At 35.0% G+C, this 6,899-nt stretch overlaps 1 pseudogene; it reads right to left on the bottom strand.

Annotated features, from left to right (window-relative positions):
* Positions 1-2,688: 2,688 nt before the first annotated feature.
* Positions 2,689-4,665, bottom strand: LOC139865054 (uncharacterized protein At1g65710-like; annotated as a pseudogene).
* Between the last annotated feature and the right edge of the window lie 2,234 nt (positions 4,666-6,899).

Genomic DNA, 6,899 nt, shown 5'->3' with positions numbered 1-6,899 from the left:
AGTAGCAAGTATTGTGTGTGTGTTTTTGAGAGAGGAATGCAAGTGAATGAAGTGATGAAAAATGAAAACAAAACTCCCCAAATGGAGCCTTAGGCTCACGGTTTTGAACAGAAAAATGGAGGGAGGGAGAAGTTTTGTGGTCACTTGCAAGTAAAGCTTCAAAAGTGTGGATAAAGAATGGTTATGCATGGGGATTGTGGGAACTAGATTCCAATTGATCAAAACTAACTAGTTCACATATAATTTGATACTTACACATGAAAGAGTGGGCTAACTAAGTCCATTTAAAAGGTAGGGTGGGCTTGGAAGCCCAATATCATGAGTCCATTTCACTAATAAAGCCCAAGTTCACTTAATTAACAAATTAATCCATTTAAAGCCCAAGTAATTAACCAACAACCTTAGTTAATTAAAATGATTAATAAAACTTAATCGTAAATGTAAATAATACTTGAAAATATTATTTGTGTAAGTCTCGGGTGTCACAAAGACGTTTCGGGCAATTAAAGTCAAGTACGTTTAGTCATGGCAACATGTAAATGTAATAACACACATTTGTTTAATCACACGTATTAATAATAATAATTATTAATAAATAAACGTTGGAAAAACCAGGGTCGTTACAACAGTAATATATATGTTTAATTCAGATTCCATAATTTGACGTGTAACAAACTCAGTACAATAATTTAATAAAAATAATATAATAATAATAATAATAATAATAATAATAATAATAATAATAATAATAATAATAATAATAATAATAATAATAATAATAATAATAATAATAATAATAATAATAATAATAATAATAATAATAATAATAATAATAATAATACAAATGTGCTTAAACGTGCAGGAAAATGAAGGGAGTAAAATATCTATCTCCTATTCTACCGACAATTTTATTCGGAATAATATTTAGTACTCCGTTGTAAATTAGTGATGATTAAAAGTGATCGAAAAATTCTTAAATTTTTACAGTAATTATATTTATTTATCTTATTCATTATGGTATAAAATTTGATTATTAACTACTAAATAAAATTTATATCACTGTCCGCGCTCGATTCCTAGGTAAAATATGAAAAGTGTTAAAATTTATTAATTAGCTTCTAAATATATTTCTAATAAGCCTAAAATTTATATAACTCATTTTCGGATCACCGTTTATTTTAAAATCACATAAGTTCGTTTTTAACTTGATTAATAACTAGCAAGATGACAAATGTGTGCTACGAACTTTTATTAAATAAATTCTAAATCATATATATATATATATATATATATATATATATATATATATATATATATATATATATATATATATATATATATTAATATACTTTTCATATATATATAGATTTGTATTAATATCATATATTATTTTATTTACACAAATGAATTAAATCATATAAGTTTCTATTTCAAATTAATATATATATATATATTTATTTATTTATTTACAGATAGTGGTTCGTGAATTGTCGGGAATAGTCGAAAGTCAAATGAATATATGAAACAGTTCAAAATTTTTGAGACTTAACCTTACAGATTTTTCTTATTGTGTCAAAAATAATAAATCGTATTGAAAGTTCGGTTTAAATTTAGTCGAAATTTTTCCGGGTCATCACATGCATCATCAAACCTGAAGGGGATAGACAAAAATGATCATAGAACTTTTAAAATGGTCATTGTAGTTGTGTTATGCATAACAAATAAATGAAGCTAAACCTGATAAGAAGTAGAAAAAGAAATTAGAGATTCATCCGCTTCCGTTAATCCTCTATTAAAATCAGAGTTCCTAATGTGAAAATTTATAACCCGAGCTTGAAGGACACAACTGTAATGTGTAAAATGTGCATACAAGTTAAATAAACATCTGAGCCCCTCTAAGTGTGAGCCCGTATAAATGCAGACTTGGAATCATAACCTTTCTTTAATCTTGTTAGCAACAATGAAACTGAAATAAAAAAAATATAATGCAGTTGATAAACATCAGTATAGTGGAATATAGATAAAGCTATCTCTTTAAGATTGACTTGGGAAGCAGAATTTACATTTGGAGCAGAAAATGGCTACATTAATGAGGTTGAAGGATGAACATACCTTGTACAGATCACACCATCAGGTCACAATAACTGAAAGTGAAATCCATAATTTCACATACACCCAAATTCGTTCCTGAAACACACTTACATAAATCACAGATTGAGATGAAACCCTAAATTATGATTGACTTACATAACCGTGACATAGGATGAAAGATGCACCAGCCCACATGACTGACTGACATAACCGTTTATTATTATAAATATTTGTGTAGTGGGTGTCTGAGTTTGCCTTTAACAGAAAAATACAAATAAAATTGATACTCAAGTCAAACATAATTACAATAATTATTGAGCAAAAAATCGGAAGATAGATCACATGAACTCGCTTCATCAAGAGTAAGGAGAAAAAACGATATGGTAATACTTACGACTAGAACATACTGTATAAACCCCAAAGTTCAACGTAACAGTCTCATTATACACATTTTTGGTGATGCAGCGGGTCTAGTTTCATTCAAACAGAACACACAAATAATGAGTTCACAAGAAATAAGTAAAACCAATTAATCTTCAATAGAGTTAAGTACATTACAAAGTTGCAAAATTGCAACAAACAATCCAAATTGCATCTAATAAAAAGTTTTCAACATATCAAGTTGAAGCAACTGTTGCATTGTTTGGCAATGAGTAAGCACTTCTACCATTAACAGTACCAACTCGTCCACGTCCGATTCCATTCCTCGGATACTCCCCATTTTTCTGAACTTCAACATCTTGACCGTTTGACCTTGAAGAAGACGAAGTCCAACAATTTGTAGAATCACCCGAGTTTAGTTCCCAAGAAGACGACATCCAACTCATTTGTTGACTACCCGCAAAACTATTGCTCCCTGACGATTCTTGTTCTTCAGCGTCCACATCAGCACCTCTTCTCACTGTCACATACTTATGCATATTCGGCTCAACCAAATCGTCATTAACCACCTTCTCAGACTCCACAAAATTCTCTTTCTTAAATTGTCGATCACCGGAGTTTGTGGCCGAGTTTAAGTCCGCTACCGCTTCAAGAATCGAACATGCTTGACTGACACAAGCCGGGAGGGAAAAAGCAGGCGGCGGTGGTGGTGCGGTAGCCAAAGCACTGGCGGATGAGGCGGTTGGGGTTGGATACTTGAAATTTTGGATGTCTTCCAGCAATAAACTAGCATAGGACGTTGGGTTGGGATTAAGTAAAGTTTCGGGATTGATATCTAGGTCTCTAGATAACCTTGAAGACCTAGTTCTTGATGCGATTTGGTTTTGTTTTAGATCGGTTCTAGCTTCGTCAAACGTATGTTGCTCTTTAGCTATGCAATTTTTGGTAACAACAACATTGGTGGTTCTGTTATTATTCATTATTGTCTTCTCACCATTTGATTTCTGCATTGATTTAAACACAATTAGACCTTAATAACTACCCTCCTTAGCCAAACAACAATCAATTCATTACTATTACTATAAATAATACTTGAAGCTAAAAAATACTTACTTTGGTGACCTGTTGCTCAGATCCAGCAGCATTAGTGTCGATTTCAGCCAACGGGTTTCGTCTATAAGGAGAATGTTCTGCTTTCCTCGAATTACTTCGGCTTAACGTCAATGGCTGCTGGTTTTGATTCTCATTCGAAACCCTAACATTAGCCCTAGCCGGAGACCTAGGCCGTGGAGAAGCCGCCATCCTGGTACCGCCAGCAACCGCCGCATCACCGCTAGTTCGCTTCACTTGAACCCTCTTCACTCCGCCACCATTAACCACCTCACCACCATTGTTACCCTTATCAGTAGCTGGAACAGAAACCATCTTCCCAGGCCGATTACTGCCGCCAGTAACAGCGGTAGCATTCGAATTGGGATTCGGTGATTCAGATCTTCGATTTGGGGATCTGCTTACTCTCCTTCCATTACTTCCACTTGTTCTTTCTTTACTACCTGATCTTTGTTGTTGTGAATCTCTATCCCTACTTCTTCTTCTAGAAGATGGTGACGAAACTCTAACCTCCCGTTGCCGGCGCCGGTGATGCTCACCGTCACCTACCGCCGTCACATCATCTTCATCATTTTTTGAACCTAATTCCATATCAAAATCAAAACTTCTCTTTGACCCAGAATACCTCCTGCCACGTGTCGGCGTTTCACCACCGGCCGGTTTTACACCGGAGGAGCTCCGGCTGAGCCTTCCACACTGTATCAAAATCGCATCAACCTCTTCTTTAGTACAACTAGACGTTCTCACTGTTGCACCCATCAATTTCTCGTGTTCACAGGAGGCGGCTACATCGCCGACGATAGGTTCCGAAACGTCAATTTTTGAGCCGGAATTATGGGGTTTTTTCCGATCGGTGGATTTTCGGGTTTCTTGAACTGGGTGTCGATCAAGTTCATTACTTTTTCGATGTTTGGAAATAAAAACCTCATTTTTGGGGGTTACTTGTTCTGGGGTTGTAGAAACAATGGCGACGGCGGTTGTTTTTTTGGTGATCTCGGGTGGTTGAGGGTTGGGTTTGACTTTGACTTCCGGTGGGGTAGGGATGGAAGTGATTGTACTAGTTTTACTACAGCAAGCACCCATTTTTGGTTCAGAATGCTTGAGAAAGATTGGGGGATGAAAGAGGGATAAGGGTTTAGTGAGAGAGAAATGCTATTTGTTGTTGGTTTTTTAAATTAAATCAATTTGGGGAACAAAGAATTCAAAATTTGACAGGGGTTGAACGTGGAAAAGTAGCCGTTGTTAGAATGAATTTTGTTAAAGGATTGCAAGTGTAACTTTATACTTTTATGGGAACTTCACGACTTTGCATCCCCAACTTTAGAGAAATTTCGAAAACCAGCACCTGGTCTCTTCTTTCAGAAAAAAAAAAAAAAAAAAAAAAAAAAAAAAAAAAAAAAAAAAAAAGTTATGAGTCTTTATTGAAATTAGCTGGATCTGGAACTTATAACTGAAGATAAAGCTTATGGCTAAAGATAGTAGCAGAAGCTTTTTTTCTAAAATTGGAAACTGGAGATTATTTTTTTTATGTGTATTTGGCAAAGTAGCTGGAGCTGCAAGCTTATAGTTGAACACAAAAGGACAATAAAATATTTGATATTTAATTATATGATGACTAATGATCTAATTTCTCATTCCATAAGTTAAAGAGTTTAAGAAAAATGAGTGTCACATGTATTTTTTTTTTTTTGTTTACTTTCCAGTTTTACCCTATACTTTTTACCTATATTTTTGTCGTACTTGTATAAATCAAGGACATAAAAAAACTTTACCACAATATTTTTTTTCATTTATGAAAGTAGACAATTAATTTGAAAGATTATAAAAAGAATAATGGACTATAGAATTGGAACAGATGGAGTATTACTAGGGTGACTAGTATGATAGTATGATCTATGTGTCTTTTTGACTTCGATGGTCTTGTAATTTAAGCTTATAAAGTCGGTGATTCCTATTGATCAAAACCTCCGGTTAAGTTGTAGCATACCATGCATGTGGGGGTAAGTTTGTCATTTTACTTGCATTTCTCTTCCAACTATACTTCTTTTTTTTTCTTTCTTTTTTTGCGAAAAATTATATATATAAATATATAATGATCTGATGATTAGTTGAGATACAATTACAATTGATACGGATCATGTGATGTGTAATAACCTACAAGAATTTGTTCTACCGAACGCAAGGTTGAAAAGGACGCGAGACGGGGCAGAAACGGTAGCGACTTCAAAATGTCGCAACGGAAAAAACGGGGCCGAGACGGGGTCGAAACGGATGTTGACTAATGTTGACTTTAATATATATGAATATATATTACACATATTTTAGAGTTAAAAAACTTTCGTTGACAAGTTTGTACCGATAATTGTTATTAGTGTTAATATAATACAAAATGGAATACTAAACTAAGTCAATTTTGATTGATTTGATCGATTTATGACCGGTTTTAACCGAATTTCTGACTTTTGACCGGCGTTGACCCAATTTTTCCTGCATTTGACCTGAATTTTGACCGTTGACCGGCTTACAAGAAAACGGGACGGGGTCGAAACGGTTTAGCCACCAAAATGCCGCAACGGGCGTCGCAACGGACGCAACGGACGCCGTTTACAACAGTGACCGAACGATACACACAAGTACAACCATTACAACCAAATTGACTACCAACAACATACGTTGCAAAATATAACTAATAGGTAATTTAAAGCCAATGCAAACGGTAACAGGCAACCATCATCAAATCGAAGACATCTTAAGCTGAACCGAGTCCCATTAAGCGAGACCCCCCATAAGACACCACGGCGATTGAAAGCTCCCTAAATCAATCATGAATCAACGACACGCCCAGTAAGACTCAAATATTTATTGTACATAAGGTATTTATGGTGTACGATGCGTGTATGAAGTGTACGAAGCAGGTACGTGTTGCTTGCTCGAACGTCGAAGGAAACTGGACGTTGTCTGAAGTGACAAGGTGTGTACGTATCTTTTCAACCCCAAATAAAGCTTGAGTTGATGTTTCAAAGCCTTACCATTGAAAAGAAAATCTTATTACGTTTTCAACGATATTTGATTCATCGAAAACGGAGCTACGGTCAAAAAGTTATGGCCAAAACAAGTTACTGGAAACTGACCTGAAGGTTGGAGCGGCGCTCCGATCCCGTCTGATGCAATTTTCAGCTTTTTTAAAAGGTTTAAATGAGGGTTACTTTGGTCTTTTCACTAGGGGTCGGTTTGGGGTCATCAAAACTGATCCATTGATCATTTTGGATCACATTTCACTCATCAAACCCTCTCATCAAACCCTAGAGTGAGAAACC

Source organism: Rutidosis leptorrhynchoides, chromosome 8 (genome assembly GCF_046630445.1).
Source record: "Rutidosis leptorrhynchoides isolate AG116_Rl617_1_P2 chromosome 8, CSIRO_AGI_Rlap_v1, whole genome shotgun sequence".
In the NCBI taxonomy this organism is placed as follows: Eukaryota; Viridiplantae; Streptophyta; class Magnoliopsida; order Asterales; family Asteraceae; genus Rutidosis; species Rutidosis leptorrhynchoides.
This window is presented reverse-complemented; position numbering and strand designations above follow the sequence as displayed.